This window comes from Carica papaya, chromosome 8, assembly GCF_054855325.1.
Source record: "Carica papaya isolate Zhongbai chromosome 8, ASM5485532v1, whole genome shotgun sequence".
In the NCBI taxonomy this organism is placed as follows: Eukaryota; Viridiplantae; Streptophyta; class Magnoliopsida; order Brassicales; family Caricaceae; genus Carica; species Carica papaya.
The window spans coordinates 19,396,014-19,413,392 of NC_142316.1; the positions used below are offsets into that span (position 1 = coordinate 19,396,014).

Here is a 17,379-nt window from a genome sequence, read left to right on the forward strand (position 1 = left end):
AGAGGTGAAGTGTGAACGCACAAGGAAACAAATGACGGGAGGGGGAAGAAAGGAGAAGGAGTGTATGTATTTACAGCGAAAAATTAAAAAGATGCGATCATACCAGCACTAAAGCTCCGGATCCCATCAGAACTTCGCAGTTAAGTGTGCTTGGGCGAGGGTAGTACTTGGATGGGTGACCACCTGGGAAGCCCTCGTGTTGCACATATTTTTTTTCGGATGGGTTGTTCGACGTTACGCGCGAATGGAATTATAAACCGCTGGTTCATTTGTAAAGGTGAGTCACGGTGCCGGGGCATATTACTTGATATTTGAACGAGAAGGAGAGATGCAGAGTGTATGCACAAGGAAACAAATGAAGGGAGGGGGGACGGAGGGAGAAAAAGTGTATGTATTTGCAGCGCAGAATGAAACATGAGCAATCATACCAGCACCAATGCAACGGGTTCTATCAGAACTCCGCAAGTTAAGGGTGTTTGGGCGAGAGTAGCACTAGGATGGGTGACCTCCTGCGAAGTCCTTATATTTCACCCATTTTCTTAGGAAGTCCTCGTGTTTCACCCATTGTGTTGCAGATGATTCTTTCGACGATACGCGCGACTTGAATTATGGTCCTCAGGTTTATTCGCAAATGTGAGTCACGGCACCGTAGCATTTTACTTTATATTAGAACGAGCACGGGAGGTGCAGTGCGCACGCACAAGGAAACAAATGACGGGAGGGGGAAGAAAGGAGAAGGAATTTATGTATTTGCAGCGCGAAATTAAACGGGTTCTATCATACCAGCACAAATGCACCGGATCCCATCAGAACTCCGCAGTTAACTGTGCTTGGGCGAGAGTAGTACTCGGATGGGTGACCTCCTGGGAAGTCCTCGTATCGCAACAATTTTTTTTCAGATATGTCGTTCGACTTTACGCGCGACTGGAACTAGGGTCCGCTGGTTTATACGCAAATGTGAGTCAAGAAGCAGGGGCATTTTAATCGATATTAGAACGAGAAGAAGAGGTGCAGTGTGAACGCACAAGGAAACAATCGATGGGAGGGGGAGGGAAGGAGAGAGAGTGTATGTATTTTCAGCACGAAATTAAACAGGTGCGATCATACCAGCACTAATGCAACGGATTCTATCAGAACTCCGCAGTTAAGGGTGCTTGGGCGAGAAAAGTACTCGGATGGGTGACCTCCTGCAAAGTCCTTATATTTCACCCATTTTCTTGGGAGGTCCTCGTGTTGCACCCATCTTTTTGCAGATGATTCTTTCGACGTTACGCGCGACTTGATTTATGGTCCTCAGGTTTATTCGCAAATGTGAGTCACGACGCCGTGGCATTTTACTTGATATGTGAACGAGAACGGGAGGTGCAGTGCGCAAGCACAAGGAAACAAATGACGGGAGAAGGAAGAAAAGAGAAGGAGTGTATGTATTTGAAGCGCAAAATTAAACAAATGGCATCATACCAGCATTAATGCACTAGATCCAATCAGAACTCTGCAGTTAAGTGTGCTTGGGCGAGTGTAGTACTCGGATGGGTGACCTCTTGGGAAGTCCTCGTATCGCAACAATTTTTTTTCAGATGGGTCGTTCGACGTTACGCGCGACTGGAACTATGGTCCGCTGGTTTATACGTAAATGTGAGTCAAGAATGAGGGGAATTTTAATCGATATTAGAACGAGAAGGAGATATGCAGTGTGAACGCACAAGGAAACAAATGATGGGAGGGAGGGAGGGAAGAAGGAGTGTATGTATTTTTAGCACGAAATTAAACAGGCGCGGTCACACCAGCACAAATGCACCGGATCCCATCAGAACTCCGCAGTTAAGTGTGCTTTGGTGAAAGTAGTACAATGATGGGTTACCTCCTGGGAAGTTCTCGTGTTGCACCCATTTTCTTTTTTTCAGATGTGCCGTTCGACGTTACGCGCGACTTTAATTATGGTCCGTAGGTTTATTCGCAAATGTGAGTCACGGCGCCGTGGCATTTTACTTGATATTTGAACGAGAACGAGAGGTGCAGTGCGCACGCACAAGGAAACAAATGACGGGAGGGGGAAGAAAGGGGAATGAGTGTATGTATTTGCAGTGCGAAATTAAACAGGTGCGATCATACCAGCACAAATGCACCGGATCCCATCAGAACTCCGCTGTCAAGTGTGCTTTGTCGAAAGTAATACAATTATGGGTTACATCGTGGGAAGTTCTCGTGTTGCATCCATTTTCTTTTTTTCAGATGTGCCATTCGACGTTACGCGCGACTTTAATTATGGTCCGCAGATTTATTAGCAAATGTGAGTCACGGTGTCGTGGCATTTTATTTGATATTTGAACGAGAACGAGAGGTGCAGTGTGCACGCACAAGGAAACAAATGACGGGAGGGAGAAGAAATGAGAAGGAGTTTATGTATTTGCAGCGCAAAATTAAACATGTGCGATCATACCAGCACTAATGCACCGGATCCCATCAGAACTCCGCAGTTAAGTGTGCTTGGGCGAGAGTAGTACTCGGATGGGTGACCTCTTGGGAAGTCCTCGTGTCGCACTAATTATTTTTTCAGACGGGTCATTCGACGTTACGCGCGACTGGAACTAGGGTCCGCTGGTTTATACGTAAATGTGAGTCAAGAAGCAGGGGCATTTTAATCGATATTAGAACGAGAAGGAGAGATGCAGAGTGCACGCACAAGGAAACAAATGACGGGAGGGGGGATGGAGGGAGAAAAAGTGTATGTATTTGGAGCGCAGAATGAAACATGAGCGATCATACCAGCACCAATGCAACGGATTCTATCAGAACTCCGCAAGTTAAGGGTGCTTGGGCGAGAGTAGCACTAGGATGGGTGACCTCATGCGAAGTCCTTATATTTCACCAATTTTCCTAGGAAGTTCTCGTGTTCCACCCATTTTTTTGCAGATGATTCTTTCGACGATACGCGCGACTTGAATTATGGTCCTCAGGTTTATTCGCAAATGTGAGTCACGGCACCGTAGCATTTTACTTTATATTAGAAGGAGCACGGGAGGGGCAGTGCGCACGCACAAGGAAACAAATGACGGGAGGGGGAAGAAAGGAGAAGGAGTTTATGTATTTGCAGCACGGAATTAAACGTGTGCGATCATACCAGCACTAATGCACCGGATTTCGTCAGAACTCCGCAGTTAAGTGTGCTTTGGCGAGAGTAGTACTCGGATTGGTGACCTCCTGGGAAGTCCTCGTGTCGCACCAATTTTTTTTTCAGACGGGTCGTTCGACGTTACGCGCGACTGGAACTAGGGTCCGCTGGTTTATACGCAAATGTGAGTCAAGAATCAGGGACATTTTAATCAATATTTGAACGAGAAGGAGAGGTGCAGTGTGAACGCACAAGGAAACAAATGATGGGAGGGGGGGAGGGAAGAAGGAGTGTATGTATTTTCAGCACGAAATTAAACAGGTGCGGTCACACCAACACTAATGCACCGGATCCCATCAGAACTCCGCAGTTAAGTGTGCTTTGGCGAAAGTAGTACAATGATGGGTTACCTCCTGGGAAGTTCTCGTGTTGCACCCATTTTTTTTTTCAGATGTGCCGTTCGATGTTACGCGCGACTTTAATTATGGTCCGCAGATTTATTCGCAAATGTGAGTCACGGGGCCGTGGCATTTTACTTTATATTTGAACGAGAACGAGAGGTGCAGTGCGCACGCACAAGGAAACAAATGACGGGAGGGGGAAGAAAGGAGATGGAGTTTTTGTATTTGCAGCGCGAAATTAAACTGGTGCGATCATACCAGCACTAATGCAACGGATTCTATCAGAACTATGTATGTAAGGGTGCTTGGGCGAGAGTAGTACTAGCATGGGTTACCTCCTGCGAAGTCCTTATATTTCACCCATTTTCTTGTGAAGTCCTCGTGTTGCACCCATTTTTTTGTAGATGATTCTTTCGACGTTACGCGCGACTTGAATTATGGTCCTCAGGTTTATTCGCAAATGTGAGTCACGGCGCTGTAGCTATTTACTTGATATTAGAACGAGAACGGGAGGTGCAGTGCGCACGCACAAGGAAACAAATGACGGGAGGGGGAAGAAAGGGGAATGAATTTATGTATTTGCAGCGCGAAATTAAACAGGTGCGATCATACCAGCACTAATGCACCGGATCCCATCAGAACTCCGCAGTGAAGTGTGCTTGGGCGAGATTAGTACTCGGATTGGTGACCTCCTGGGAAGTCCTCGTGTCGCACTAATTTTTTTTCAAACAGGTCGTTCGACGTTACGCGCGTCTGGAACTAGGGTCCGCTGGTTTATACGCAAATGTGAGTCAAGAAGCAGGGACATTTTAATCGATATTAGAAAGAGAATGAGAGGTCAAGTATGAACGCACAAGGAAACAAATGACGGGAGGGAGAAGAAAGGAGAAGGAGTGTATGTATTTGCAGCACGAAATTAAACAGGTGCGATCATACCAGCACTAAAGCTCTGGATCCCATCAGAACTCCGCAGTTTTGTGTGCTTGGGCGAGAGTAGTACTCGGATGGGTCACCACCTGGGAAGCCCTCGTGTTGTACCTGTTTTTCTTTTCGGATGGGTTGTTCGATGTTACACGCGAATGGAATTATAAATCATTGGTTCATTTGCAAAGGTGAGTCACGGTGCCGGGGCATATTACTTGATATTAGAACGAGAAAGAGAGATGCAGAGTGCACGCACAAGGAAACAAATGACGGGAGGGGGGTTGGAAGGAGAAAGAGTGTATGTATTTGCAGTGCAGAATAAAACATGAGGGTTCATACTAGCACTAATGCAACCGATTCTATCAGAACTCCGCAGTTAAGGGTGCTCGGGCGAGAAAAAGTACTCGGATGGGTGACCTCCTGCGAAGTCCTTATATTTCACCCATTTTCTTGGGTGGTCCTCGTGTTGCACCCATCGTTTTGCAGATGATTCTTTCGACGTTACGCGCGACTTGAATTATGGTCCTCAGGTTTATTCGCAAATGTGAGCCACGACACCGTAGTATTTTACTTGATATTAGAACGAGCACGGGAGGTGCAGTGCGCACGCACAAGGAAAGAAATGACGGGAGGGGGAAGAAAGGAGAAGGAGTTTATGTATTTGCAGCGCGAAATTAAACGGGTGTGATCATACCAGCACTGATGCACCGGATCCCATCAGAACTCCGCAGTTAAGTTTGCTTGGGCGAGAGTAGTACTCGGATGGGTGACCTCCTGGGAAGTCCTCGTGTCGCACCAATTTTTTTTCATACCGGTCGTTCGAAGTTACGCGCAACTGGAACTAGGGTCCGCTGGTTTATACGCAAATGTGAGTCAAGAAGCAGGGGAATTTTAATCGATATTAGAACGAGAATGAGAGGTGAAGTGTGAACGCACAAGGAAACAAATGACGGGAGGGGGAAGAAAGGAGGAGTGTATGTATTTGCAGTGCGAAACTAAACAGGAGCGATCATACCAGCACTAAAGCCCCGGATCCCATCAGAACTCTGCAGTTAAGTGTGTTTGGGCGAGATTAGTACTCGGATGGATGACCTCTTGGGAAGTCCTCGTGTCGCACGAATTTTTTTTCAGACGGGTCGTTCGACGTTACGCGCGTCTGGAACTAGGGTCCGCTGGTTTATACGCAAATGTGAGTGAAGAATCAGGGGCATTTTAATCGATATTAGAACGAGAATGAGAGGTGAAGTGTGAAGGCACAATGAAACAAATGACGGGAGGGGGAAGAAAGGAGAAGGAGTGTATGTGTTTGCAGCGCGAAATTAAACAGGTGCGATCATACCAGCACTAAAGCTCCGGATCCCATTAGAACTCCGCAGTTAAGTGTGCTTGGGCGAGGGTAGTACTCGGATGGGTGACCACTTGGGAAGCCCTCGTGTTGCACCTATTTTTTTTCGGATTGGTTGTTTGACGTTACGCGCGAATGGAATTATAAACCGCTGGTTCATTTGCAAAGGTGAGTCACGGTGCCGGGGAATATTACTTGATATTAGAACAAGAAAGAGAGATGCAGAGTGCACGCACAAGGAAACAAATGACGGGAGGGGGGATGGGAGGAGAAAGAGTGTATGTATTTGCAGTGCAGAATGAAACATGAGGGATCATACCAGCACTAATGCAACGGATTCTTTCAGAACTCCGCAGTTAAGGGTGCTTGGGCAAGAAAAGTACTCGGATGGGTGACCTCCTGCGAAGTCCTTATATTTTACCCATTTTCTTGGGAGGTCCTCGTGTTGCACCCATCTTTTTGTAGATGATTCTTTCGATGTTACATGCGACTTGATTTATTGTCCGCAGGTTTATTCGCAAATGTGAGTCACGGCGCCGTGGCATTTTACTTGATATTAAAACGAGTACGGGAGGTGCAGTGCGCACGCACAAGGAAACAAATGACGGGAGGATGAAGAAAAGGGAAGGAGTGTATGTATTTCAAGCGCAAAATTAAACAAGTGGCATCATACCAGCACTAATGCACTGGATCCCATCAGAACTCTCCATTTAAGCGTGCTTGGGCGAGAGTAGTACTCGGATGGGTGACCTCTTGGGAAGTCCTCGTATCGCAACAATTTTTTTTAAGATGGGTCGTTCGACGTTACGCGCGACTGGAACTATGGTCCGCTGGTTTATACGCAAATGTGAGTCAAGAATCAGGGGCATTTTAATCGATATTAGAACGAGAATGAGAGGTGCAGTGTGAACGCACAAGGAAACAAATGATGGGAGGGGGGGAGGGAAGAAGGAGTGTATGTATTTTCTGCACGAAATTAAACAGGTGCGGTCACACCAGCACAAATGCACCGGATCCCATCAGAACTCCGCAGTTAAGTGTGCTTTGGCGAAAGCGGTACAATGATGGGTTACCTCCTGGGAAGTTCTCGTGTTGCACCCATTTTCTTTTTTTCAGATGTGCGGTTCGACGTTACGCGCGACTTTAATTATGGTCCGCAGATTTATTCGCAAATGTGAGTCACGACGCCGTGGCATTTTACTTGATGTTTGAACGAGAACGAGAGGTGCAGTGCGCACGCACAAGGAAACAAATGACGGGAGGGGGAAGAAAGGAGAAGGACTTTATGTATTTGAAGCGCAAAATTAAACAGGTGCGATCATACCATCACTAATGCATCGAATCCCATCAGAACTCCGCAGCTAAGTGTGCTTGGGCGAGAGTAGTACTCGGATGGGTGACCTCCTGGGAAGTCCTTGTGTCGCACTAATTTTTTTTTCAGACGCGTCGTTCGACGTTACGCGCGACTAGAACTAGGGTCCACTGGTTTATACGCAAATGTGAGTCAAGAAGCAGGGGCATTTTAATCGATATTAGAACGAGAATGAGAGGTGAAGTGTGAACGCACAAGGAAACAAATGACGGGAGAGGGAAGAAAGGAGAAGGAGTGTATGTATTTGCAGCGCGAAATTAAACAGGTGCGATCATACCAGGACTAAAGCCTCGGATCCCATCAGAACTCCGCAGTTAGGTGTGCTTGGGCGATAGTAGTACTCGGATGGGTGACCACTTGGGAAGCCCTCGTGTTGCACCTATTTTTTTTCAGATGGGTTGTTCGACGTTACACGCGAATGGAATTATAAACCGCTGGTTCATTTGCAAAGGTGAGTCACGGTGCCGGGGCATATTACTTGATAATAAAACGAGAAAGAGAGATGCAGAGTGCACGCACAAGGAAACAAATGACGGGCGGGGGGATGGGAGGAGAAAGAGTGTATGTATTTGCAGTGCAGAATGAAACATGAGTGATCATACCAGCACTAATGCAACGGATTCTATCAGAATTCCGCAGTTAAGGGTGCTTGGGCGAGAAAAGTACTCGGATGGGTGACCTCCTGCGAAGTCCTTATATTTCACCCATTTTCTTAGGAGGTCCTCGTGTTGCACCCATTTTTTCGTAGATGATTCTTTCGACGTTACGCGCGACTTGATTTATGGTCTGCAGGTTTATTCGCAAATGTGAGTCACGGCGCCGTGGCATTTTACTTGATATTAGAACGAGTACGGGAGGTGCAGTGCGCACGCACAAGGAAACAAATGACGGGAGGATGAAGAAAAGGGAAGGAGTGTATGTATTTAAAGCGCAAAATTAAACAAGTGGCATCATACCAGCACTAATGCACTGGATCCCATCAGAACTCTGCAGTTAAGTGTTCTTGGGCGAGAGTAGTACTCGGATGGGTGACCTCTTGGGAAGTCCTCGTATCGCAACAATTTTTTTTAAGATGGGTCGTTCGACGTTACGCGCGACTGGAAATATGGTCCGCTGGTTTATACGCAAATGTGAGTCAAGAATCAGGGGCATTTTAATCGATATTAGAACGAGAAGGAGAGGTACAGTGTGAACGCACAAGGAAACAAATGATGGGAGGGGGGGAGGGAAGAAGGAGAGTGTATGTATTTTCTGCACGAAATTTAAACAGGTGCGGTCACACCAGCACAAATGCAACGGATCCCATCAGAACTCCGTAATTAAGTGTGCTTTGGCGAAAGTGGTACAATGATGGGTTACCTCCTTGGAAGTTCTCGTGCTGCACCCATTTTCTTTTTTTCAGATGTGCGGTTCGACGTTACGCGCGACTTTAATTATGGTCCGCGGATTTATTCACAAATGTGAGTCACGACGCCGTGGCATTTTACTTGATATTTGAACGAGAACGAGAGGTGCAGTGCGCACGCACAAGGAAACAAATGACGGGAAGGGGAAGAAAGGAGAAGGACTTTATGTATTTGCAGCGCAAAATTAAACAGTTGTGATCATACTATCACTAATGCACCGGATCCCATCAGAACTCCGTAGTTAAGTGTGCTTGGGCGAGAGTAGTACTTGGATGGGTCACCTCCTGGGAAGTCCTTGTGTCGCACTAATTTTTTTTTCAGACGGGTCCTTCGACGTTACGCTCGACTAAAACTAGGGTCCACTGGTTTATACCCAAATGTGAGTCAAGAAGCAAGGGCATTTTAATCGATATTTGAACGAGAATGAGAGGTGAAGTGTGAACGCACAAGGAAACAATTGACGGAAGGGGGAAGAAAGGAGAAGGAGTGTATGTATTTGCAGCGCGAAATTAAACGGGTGCGATCATACCAGCACTAATGCACTGGATCCCATCAGAACTCTGCAGTTAAGTGTGTTTGGGCGAGAGTAGTACTCGGATGGGTGACCTCCTAGGAAGTCCTCGTGTCGCACCAATTTTTTTTCAGACGGGTCGTTCGACAATACGCGCGACTGGAACTAGGATCCGCTGGTTTATACGCAAATGTGAGTCAAGAAGCAGGGGCATTTTAATCGATATTAGAACGAGAAGCAGAGATGCAGAGTGCACGCACAAGGAAACAAATGACGGGAGGGGGGATGGAGGGAGAAAAAGTGTATGTATTTGCAGCGCAGAATGAAACATTAGCAATCATACCAGCACGAATGCAACGGATTCTATCAGAAATCCGCAAGTTAAGGGTGCTTGGGCGAGAGTAGCACTAGGATGGGTGACCTCCTGCGAAGTCCTTATATTTCACCCATTTTCTTAGGAAGTCCTCGTGTTACACCCATTTTTTTTGCAGATGATTCTTTCGACGATACGCGCGACTTGAATTATGGTCGTCAGGTTTATTCGCAAATGTGAGTCACGGCACCGTAGCATTTTACTTGATATTAGAACCAGCACGGGAGGTGCAGTGCGCACGCACAAGGAAACAAATGACTGGAGGGGGAAGAAAAGAGAGGAGTTTATGTATTTGCAGCGCGAAATTAAACGGGTGCGATCATACCAGTACTAATGCACTGGATCCCATCAGAACTCTGCAGTTAAGCGTGTTTGAGTGAGAGTAGTACTCGGATGGGTTACTTCCTAGGAAGTGCTCGTGTCGCACAAATTTTTTTTCAGACGGGTCGTTCGACAATACGCGCGACTGGAACTAGGATCCGCTAGTTTATACGCAAATGTGAGTCAAGAAGCATGGGCATTTTAATCGATATTAGAACGAGAAGGAGAGGTGCAGTGTGAACGCTCAAGGAAACAATTGATGGGAGGGGGAGGGAAGGAGAAAATGTGTATGTATTTGCAGCGCAGAATGAAAAAGGTGCGATCATACCAGCACTAATGCAACGGATTCTATCAGAACTCCGTAGGTAAGGGTGCTTGGGCGAGACTAGTTATAGCATGGGTTACCTTCAGCGAAGTCCTTATATTTCACCCATTTTCTTGTGAAGTCCTCGTGTTACACCCATTTTTTTGCAGATGATTCTTTCGACGTTACGCGTGACTTGAATTATGGTCCTCAGGTTTATTCGCAAATGTGAGGCACGGCGCTGTAGCATTTGTCTTGATACTAGAACGAGAACGGGAGGTGCAGCGCGCACGCACAAGGAAACAAATGACGGGAGGGGGAAGAAAAGAGAAGGATTGTATGTATTTGCAGCGCGAAGCTAAACAGGTGCGATCATACCAGCACTAAAGCCCCAGATCCCATTAGAACTCCGCAGTTAAGTGTGCTTGGGCGAGATTAGTACTCGGATGGTTGACCTCCTGGGAAGTCCTTGTGTCGCACAAATTTTTTTTCAGAATGGTCGTTCGACGTTACGCGCGTCTGGAACTAGGGTCCGCTGGTTTATACGCAAATGTGAGTCAAGAAGCAGGGGCATTTTAATCGATATTAGAACGAGAATGAGAGGAGAAGTGTGAACGGACAAGGAAACAAATAACGGAAAGGGGAAGAAAGGAGGAGTGTATTTATTTGCAGCGCGAAATTAAAGAGGTGCGATCATACCAGCACTAAAGCCCTGGATCTCATTAGAACTCCGCAGTTAAGTGTGTTTGGGCGAGAGTAGTACTCGGATGGGTTACCACCTAGGAAGCCCTCGTGTTGCACCTATTTTTTTTCAGATGGGTTGTTCGACGTTACGCGCGAATGGAATTATAAGCCGCTGGTTCATTTGCAAAGGTGAGTCACGGTGCCGGAGCATATTACTTGATATTAGAACGAGAAAGAGAGATGCAGAGTGCACGCACAAGGAAACAAATGACGGGAAGGGGGATGGGAAGAGAAAGAGTGTATGTATTTACAGTGCAAAATGAAACATGAGGGATCATACCAGCACTAATGCAACGGATTCTATCAGAACTCCGCAGTTAAGGGTGCTTGGGCGAGAAATGTACTCGGATGGGTGACCTCCTGCGAAGTCCTTATATTTCACCCATTTTCTTTGGAGGTCGTCGTGTTGCACCCATCTTTTTGCAGATGATTCTTTCGACGTTACGCGCGACTTGATTTATGGTCCGCAAGTTTATTCGCAAATGTGAGAAACGACGCCGTGGCATTTTACTTGATATTAGGACGAGTACGGGAGGTGCAGTGCGCACGCACAAGGAAACAAATGACGGGAGGAGGAAGAAAAGAGAAGGAGTGTATGTATTTGAAGTGCAAAATTAAACAAGTGGCATCATACCAGCACTAATGCACTGGATCCCATCAGAACTCTGCAGTTAATCGTGCTTGGGCGAGAGTAGTACTCGGATGGGTGACCTATTGGGAAGTCCTCGTATCGCAACAATTTTTTTTCAGATGGGTCGTCCGACGTTACGCGCGACTGGAACTATGGTCCGCTGGTTTATACGCAAATGTGAGTCAAGAATCAGAGGCATTTTAATCGATATTAGAACGAGAAGGAGATGTGCAGTGTGAACGCACAAGGAAACAAATGATGGGAGGGGGGGAGGGAAGAAGGAGTGTATGTATTTTCAGCACGAAATTAAACAGGTGCGGTCACACCAGCACAAATGTACCGGATCCCATCAAAACTCCGCAGTTAAGTGTGCTTTAGCGAAAGTAGTACAATGATGGGTTACCTCATGGGAAGTTCTCGTGTTGCACCCATTTTCTTTTTTTTCAGATGTGTCGTTCGAAGTTACGCGCGACTTTAATTATGGTCCGCAGATATATTCGCAAATGTGAGTCACGGTGCTGTGGCATTTTACTTGATATTTGAACGAGAACGAGAGGTGCAGTGCGCACGCACAAGGAAACAAATGACGGGAGGGGGAAGAAAGGAGGAGTAGATTATGTATTTGCAGCGCGATATTAGATAGGAGCGATCATACCAGCACTAATGCACCGGAGCCTATCAGAACTCCGCAATTAAGTGTGCTTGGGCGAGAGTAGTACTCGGATGGGTGACCTACTGGGAAGTCCTCGTGTCGCACTAATTTTTTTTTCAGATGGGTCGTTCGACGTTACGCGCGACTGGAACTAGGGTCCACTGGTTTATACGCAAATGTGTGTAAAGAAGCAGGGGCATTTTAATCGATATTAGAACGAGAAGGAGAGATGCAGAGTGCACGCACAAGGAAACAAATGACGGGAGGGGGGATGGGGGGAGAAAAAGTGTATGTATTTGCAGTGCAGAATGAAACATTAGCAATCATATCAGCACCAATGCAACGGATTCTATCAGAACTCCGCAAGTTAAGGGTGCTTGGGCGAGAGTAGCACTAGGATGGGTGACCTCCTGCGAAGTCCTTATATTTCACCTATTTTCTTAGGAAGTCCTCGTGTTGCACCCATATTTTTGCAGATGATTCTTTCGACTTTACGCGCGACTTGAATTATGGTACTCAGGTTTATTCACAAATGTGAGTCACGGCGCCGTGGCATTTTACTTGATATTTGAACGAGAACGTGAGGTGCAGTGCGCACGCACAAGGAAACAAATGACGGGAGGGGGAAGAAAGGAGAAGGAGTTTATGTATTTGCAGCGCGAAATTAAACAGGTGCGATCATACCAGCACTAATGCACCAGATCCCATTAGAACTCCGCAGTTAAGTGTGCTTGGGCGAGAGTAGTACTCGGATGGGTGATCTCCTGGGAAGTCCTCATGTCGCATTAATTTTTTTTTTCAGACGGGTCGTTCGACGTTATGTGCGACTGCAACTAGGGTCCACTAGTTTATACGTAAATGTGAGTCAAGAAGCAGGGGCATTTTAATCGATATTAGAACGAGAAGGAGAGATGAAAGAGTGCACACACAAAGAAACAAATGACGGGAGGGGGAGGGAAGGAGAAAGAGTGTATGTATTTTCAGCACGAAATGAAACAGGTGCGATCATGCCAGCACTAATGCATCGGATTCTATCAGAACTCCGTAGGTAAGGTGCTTGGGCCAGAGTAGTACTAGCATGGGTTATCTCCTGCGAAGTCCTTATATTTCACCCATTTTCTTGTGAAGTCCTCGTGTTGCACCCATTTTTTTGAATTATAGTCCTCAGGTTTTTTTTGAAACAATCGATGGGAGGGGGAGGGAAGGAGAGGGAGTGTATGTATTTTCAGCACGAAATGAAACAGGTGCGATCATACCAGCACTAATGCAAAGGATTCTATCAGAACTCCGTAGGTAAGGGTGCTTGGGCGAGAGTAGTACTAGCATGGGTTACCTCCTGCGAAGTCCTTATATTTCACCCATTTTCTTGTGAAGTCCTCGTGTTGCACCCATTTTTTTGCAGATGATTCTTTCGACGTTACGCGCGATTTGAATTATGGTCCTCAGGTTTATTCGCAAATGTGAGTCACGGTGCCGTGGCATTTTACTTGATATTAGAACGAGAGCGGGAGGTGCAGTGCGCACGTAAAAGGAAACAAATGGCGGGAGGGGGAAGAAAGGGGAATGAGTGTATGTATTTGCAGTGCGAAATTAAACAGGTGCGATCATACCAGCACAAATGCACCGGATCCCATCAGAACTCCGCTGTCAAGTGTGCTTTGGTGAAAGTAGTACAATTATGGGTTACATCGTGGGAAGTTCTCGTGTTGCATCCATTTTCTTTTTTTCAGATGTGCCATTCGACGTTACGCGCGACTTTAATTATGGTCCGCAGATTTATTAGCAAATGTGAGTCACGGTGTCGTGGCATTTTATTTGATATTTGAACGAGAACGAGAGGTGCAGTGTGCACGCACAAGGAAACAAATGACGGGAGGGAGAAGAAAGGTGAAGGAGTTTATGTATTTGCAGCGCAAAATTAAACATGTGCGATCATACCAGCACTAATGCACCGGATCCCATCAGAACTCCGCAGTTAAGTGTGCTTGGGCGAGAGTAGTACTCGGATGGGTGACCTCTTGGGAAGTCCTCGTGTCGCACTAATTTTTTTTTCAGACGGGTCGTTCGACGTTACGCGCGACTAGAACTAGGGTCCGCTGGTTTATACGCAAATGTGAGTCAAGAAGCAGGGGCATTTTAATCGATATTAGAACGAGAAGGAGAGATGCAGAGTGCACGCACAAGGAAACAAATGACGGGAGGGGGGATGGAGGGAGAAAAAGTGTATGTATTTGCAGCGCAGAATGAAACATGAGCGATCATACCAGCACCAATGCAACGGATTCTATCAGAACTCCGCAAGTTAAGGGTGCTTGGGCGAGAGTAGCACTAGGATGGGTGACCTCATGCGAAGTCCTTATATTTCACCAATTTTCTTAGGAAGTCCTCGTGTTCCACCCATTTTTTTGCAGATGATTCTTTCGACGATACGCGCGACTTGAATTATGGTCCTCAGGTTTATTCGCAAATGTGAGTCACGGCACCGTAGCATGTTACTTTATATTAGAAGGAGCACGGGAGGGGCAGTGCGCACGCACAAGGAAACAAATGACGGGAGGGGGAAGAAAGGAGAAGGAGTTTATGTATTTGCAGCGCGGAATTAAACGTGTGCGATCATACCAGCACTAATGCACCGGATTCCGTCAGAACTCCGCAGTTAAGTGTGCTTTGGCGAGAGTAGTACTCGGATTGGTGACCTCCTGGGAAGTCCTCGTGTCGCACCAATTTTTTTTCAGACGGGTCGTTCGACGTTACGCGCGACTGGAACTAGGGTCCGCTGGTTTATACGCAAATGTGAGTCAAGAAGCAGGGGCATTTTAATCCATATTAGAATGAGAAGGAGAGGTGCAGTGTGAACGCACAAAGAAACAATTGATGGGAGGGGGAAGGAAGGAGAAGGAGTGTATGTATTTTCAGCAAGAAATGAAACAGGTGCGATCATACCAGCACTAATGCAACGGATTCTATCAGAACTCCGTAGGTAAGGGTGCTTGGGCGAGAGTAGTACTAGCATGGGTTACCTCCTGCGAAGTTCTTATATTTCACCCATTTTCTTGTGAAGTCCTCGTGTTGCACCCATTTTTTTGCAGATGATTCTTTCGACGTTACGCGCGACTTGAATTATGGTCCTCAGGTTTATTAGCAAATGTGAGTCACGGCGCCGTGGCATTTTACTTGATATTAGAACGAGAACGGGAGGTGCAGTGCGCACGCACTAGGAAACAAATGACGGGAGGGGGAAGAAAGTGGAATGAGTTTATATAATAGAAGCGCAAAATTAAACGGGTGCGATCATACCAGCACTATTGCACCGGATCCCATCAGAACTCTGCAGTTAAGTGTGCTTGGGCGAGATTAGTACTCGGATGCGTGACCTCCTGGGAAGTCCTCGTGTCGCACCAATTTTTTTTCAGACGGGTCGTTCGACGTTACGCGCGTCTGGAACTAGGGTCCGCTGGTTTATACGCAAATGTGAGTCAATAAGCAGGGGCATTTTAATCGATATTAGAACGAGAATGAGAGGTGAAGTGTTAACGCACAAGGATACAAATGACGGGAGGGGGAAGAAAGGAGAAGGAGTATATGTATTTGCATCGCGAAATTAAACAGGTGCGATCATACCAGCACTAAAGCCCCGGATCCCATCAGAACTCCGCAGTTAAGTGTGCTTGGACGAGAGTAGTACTCGGATGGGTGACCACTTGGGAAGCCCTCGTTTTGTACTTATTTTTTTTCGGATTGGTTGTTCGAAGTTATGCGCGAATGGAATTATAAACCGCTGGTTCATTTGCAAAGGTGAGTCACGGTGCTGGGGCATATTACTTGATATTAGAATGAGAAAGAGAGATGCAGAGTGCACGCACAAGGAAACAAATGACGGGAGGAGAAAAAGTGTATGTATTTGCAGTGCAGAATGAAACATGAGGGATCATACCAGCACTAATACAACGGATTCTATCAGAACTCCGCAGTTAAGGGTGCTTGGGTGAGAAAATGACTCGGATGGGTGACCTCCTGCGAAGTCCTTATATTTCGCCCATTTTCTTGGGAGGTCCTCGTGTTACACCCATCTTTTTGCAGATGATTCTTTCGACGTTACGCGCGACTTGATTTATGGTCCGCAGGTTTATTCGCAAATGTGAGTCACGGCGCCGTGACATTTTACTTGATATTAGAACGAGTACGGGAGGTGCAGTGCGCACGCACAAGGAAACAAATATTGGGAGGAGGAAGAAAAGAGAAGGAGTGTATGTATTTGAAGCGCAAAATTAAACAAGTGGCATCATACCAGCACTAATGCACTGGATCCCATCAGAACTCTACAGTTAAGTGTGCTTGAGCGAGTGTAGTACTCGGATGGGTGACCTCTTCGGAAGTCCTCGTATCTCAATAATTTTTTTTCAGATGGGTCGTTCGACGTTACGCGCGACTGGAACTATGGTCCGCTGGTTTATACGCAAATGTGAGTCTAGAATCAGGGGCATTTTAATCGATATTAGAACGAGAAGGAGAGGTGCAGTGTGAACGCACAAGAAAACAAATGATGGGAGGGGGGGAGGGAAGAAGGAGTGTATGTATTTTCAGCACAAAATTAAACAGGTGCGGTCACACCAGCACAAATGCACCGGATCCCATCAGAACTCCGCAGTTAAGTGTGCTTTGGCGAAAGCAGTACAATGATGGGTTACCTCCTGGGAAGTTCTCGTGTTGCACCCATTTTCTTTTTTTCAGTTGTGCCGTTCGACCTTATGCGCGACCTTAATTATGGTCCGCAGATTTATTCGCAAATGTGAGTCACGGCGCCGTGGCATTTTACTTGATATTTGAGCGAGAACGAGAGGTGCAGTGCGCACGCACAAGGAAACGAATGACGGGAGGGGGAATAAAGGAGAAGGAGTTTATGTATTTGCAGCGCGAAATTAAACAGGTTCGATCATACCAGCACTAATGCACCGGATCCCATCAGAACTCCGCAGTTAAGTGTGCTTGGGCGAGAGTATTACTCGAATGGGTTACCTCTTGGGAAGTCCTCGTGTCGCACTAATTTTTTTTTCAGACGGGTCGTTCGACGTTACGCGCGACTGGAACAAGGGTCCACTAGTTTATACGCAAATGTGAGTCAAGAAGCAGGAGCATTTGAATCGATATTAGAACGAGAAAGAGAGATGCAGAGTGCACGCACAAGGAAACAAATGACGGGAGGGGGGATGGAGGTAGAAAAAGTATATGTATTTGCAGCGCAGAATGAAACATGAGCAATCATACCAGCACCAACGCAACGGA

General features: G+C 46.5%; 5 non-coding genes and 31 pseudogenes across 5 annotated transcripts; all 36 read left to right on the forward strand.

Moving 5' to 3' along the window:
- The first annotated feature begins 89 nt into the window (after positions 1-89).
- Positions 90-208, forward strand: LOC148249353 (5S ribosomal RNA). The gene has a single exon (XR_015815068.1). It is a non-coding gene; the product is annotated as a 5S ribosomal RNA (ribosomal RNA).
- Positions 209-769: 561 nt separating this feature from the next.
- Positions 770-888, forward strand: LOC148249354 (5S ribosomal RNA; annotated as a pseudogene).
- A 560-nt stretch (positions 889-1,448) lies between these two features.
- On the forward strand, positions 1,449-1,566 carry LOC148249355 (5S ribosomal RNA; annotated as a pseudogene).
- Positions 1,567-1,770: 204 nt separating this feature from the next.
- On the forward strand, positions 1,771-1,889 carry LOC148249356 (5S ribosomal RNA; annotated as a pseudogene).
- Positions 1,890-2,426: 537 nt separating this feature from the next.
- Positions 2,427-2,545, forward strand: LOC148249357 (5S ribosomal RNA). Its single transcript, XR_015815864.1, has one exon. It is a non-coding gene; the product is annotated as a 5S ribosomal RNA (ribosomal RNA).
- A 562-nt stretch (positions 2,546-3,107) lies between these two features.
- On the forward strand, positions 3,108-3,226 carry LOC148249358 (5S ribosomal RNA; annotated as a pseudogene).
- A 205-nt stretch (positions 3,227-3,431) lies between these two features.
- On the forward strand, positions 3,432-3,550 carry LOC148249359 (5S ribosomal RNA; annotated as a pseudogene).
- A 561-nt stretch (positions 3,551-4,111) lies between these two features.
- LOC148249360 (5S ribosomal RNA) lies at positions 4,112-4,230 on the forward strand (annotated as a pseudogene).
- A 205-nt stretch (positions 4,231-4,435) lies between these two features.
- Positions 4,436-4,554, forward strand: LOC148249361 (5S ribosomal RNA; annotated as a pseudogene).
- Positions 4,555-5,117: 563 nt separating this feature from the next.
- LOC148249362 (5S ribosomal RNA) lies at positions 5,118-5,236 on the forward strand. The gene has a single exon (XR_015814875.1). It is a non-coding gene; the product is annotated as a 5S ribosomal RNA (ribosomal RNA).
- Positions 5,237-5,438: 202 nt separating this feature from the next.
- Positions 5,439-5,557, forward strand: LOC148249363 (5S ribosomal RNA; annotated as a pseudogene).
- Positions 5,558-5,762: 205 nt separating this feature from the next.
- On the forward strand, positions 5,763-5,881 carry LOC148249364 (5S ribosomal RNA). Its single transcript, XR_015816038.1, has one exon. It is a non-coding gene; the product is annotated as a 5S ribosomal RNA (ribosomal RNA).
- Positions 5,882-6,442: 561 nt separating this feature from the next.
- On the forward strand, positions 6,443-6,560 carry LOC148249365 (5S ribosomal RNA; annotated as a pseudogene).
- Positions 6,561-6,764: 204 nt separating this feature from the next.
- On the forward strand, positions 6,765-6,883 carry LOC148249366 (5S ribosomal RNA; annotated as a pseudogene).
- A 209-nt stretch (positions 6,884-7,092) lies between these two features.
- LOC148249367 (5S ribosomal RNA) lies at positions 7,093-7,211 on the forward strand (annotated as a pseudogene).
- A 206-nt stretch (positions 7,212-7,417) lies between these two features.
- Positions 7,418-7,536, forward strand: LOC148249368 (5S ribosomal RNA; annotated as a pseudogene).
- Positions 7,537-8,097: 561 nt separating this feature from the next.
- Positions 8,098-8,215, forward strand: LOC148249369 (5S ribosomal RNA; annotated as a pseudogene).
- A 207-nt stretch (positions 8,216-8,422) lies between these two features.
- LOC148249370 (5S ribosomal RNA) lies at positions 8,423-8,541 on the forward strand (annotated as a pseudogene).
- Positions 8,542-8,750: 209 nt separating this feature from the next.
- Positions 8,751-8,869, forward strand: LOC148249371 (5S ribosomal RNA; annotated as a pseudogene).
- Positions 8,870-9,075: 206 nt separating this feature from the next.
- On the forward strand, positions 9,076-9,194 carry LOC148249372 (5S ribosomal RNA; annotated as a pseudogene).
- A 561-nt stretch (positions 9,195-9,755) lies between these two features.
- Positions 9,756-9,874, forward strand: LOC148249373 (5S ribosomal RNA; annotated as a pseudogene).
- Positions 9,875-10,433: 559 nt separating this feature from the next.
- On the forward strand, positions 10,434-10,552 carry LOC148249374 (5S ribosomal RNA; annotated as a pseudogene).
- Positions 10,553-10,754: 202 nt separating this feature from the next.
- Positions 10,755-10,873, forward strand: LOC148249375 (5S ribosomal RNA; annotated as a pseudogene).
- Positions 10,874-11,434: 561 nt separating this feature from the next.
- LOC148249376 (5S ribosomal RNA) lies at positions 11,435-11,552 on the forward strand (annotated as a pseudogene).
- Positions 11,553-11,756: 204 nt separating this feature from the next.
- Positions 11,757-11,875, forward strand: LOC148249377 (5S ribosomal RNA; annotated as a pseudogene).
- A 210-nt stretch (positions 11,876-12,085) lies between these two features.
- On the forward strand, positions 12,086-12,204 carry LOC148249378 (5S ribosomal RNA; annotated as a pseudogene).
- A 562-nt stretch (positions 12,205-12,766) lies between these two features.
- LOC148249379 (5S ribosomal RNA) lies at positions 12,767-12,885 on the forward strand (annotated as a pseudogene).
- An 807-nt stretch (positions 12,886-13,692) lies between these two features.
- Positions 13,693-13,811, forward strand: LOC148249380 (5S ribosomal RNA; annotated as a pseudogene).
- Positions 13,812-14,020: 209 nt separating this feature from the next.
- On the forward strand, positions 14,021-14,139 carry LOC148249381 (5S ribosomal RNA). Its single transcript, XR_015815865.1, has one exon. It is a non-coding gene; the product is annotated as a 5S ribosomal RNA (ribosomal RNA).
- A 562-nt stretch (positions 14,140-14,701) lies between these two features.
- Positions 14,702-14,820, forward strand: LOC148249382 (5S ribosomal RNA; annotated as a pseudogene).
- Positions 14,821-15,025: 205 nt separating this feature from the next.
- On the forward strand, positions 15,026-15,144 carry LOC148249383 (5S ribosomal RNA; annotated as a pseudogene).
- A 235-nt stretch (positions 15,145-15,379) lies between these two features.
- Positions 15,380-15,498, forward strand: LOC148249384 (5S ribosomal RNA; annotated as a pseudogene).
- A 205-nt stretch (positions 15,499-15,703) lies between these two features.
- Positions 15,704-15,822, forward strand: LOC148249385 (5S ribosomal RNA; annotated as a pseudogene).
- A 548-nt stretch (positions 15,823-16,370) lies between these two features.
- On the forward strand, positions 16,371-16,489 carry LOC148249386 (5S ribosomal RNA; annotated as a pseudogene).
- Positions 16,490-16,693: 204 nt separating this feature from the next.
- On the forward strand, positions 16,694-16,812 carry LOC148249387 (5S ribosomal RNA; annotated as a pseudogene).
- A 209-nt stretch (positions 16,813-17,021) lies between these two features.
- Positions 17,022-17,140, forward strand: LOC148249388 (5S ribosomal RNA; annotated as a pseudogene).
- Positions 17,141-17,379: the final 239 nt, after the last annotated feature.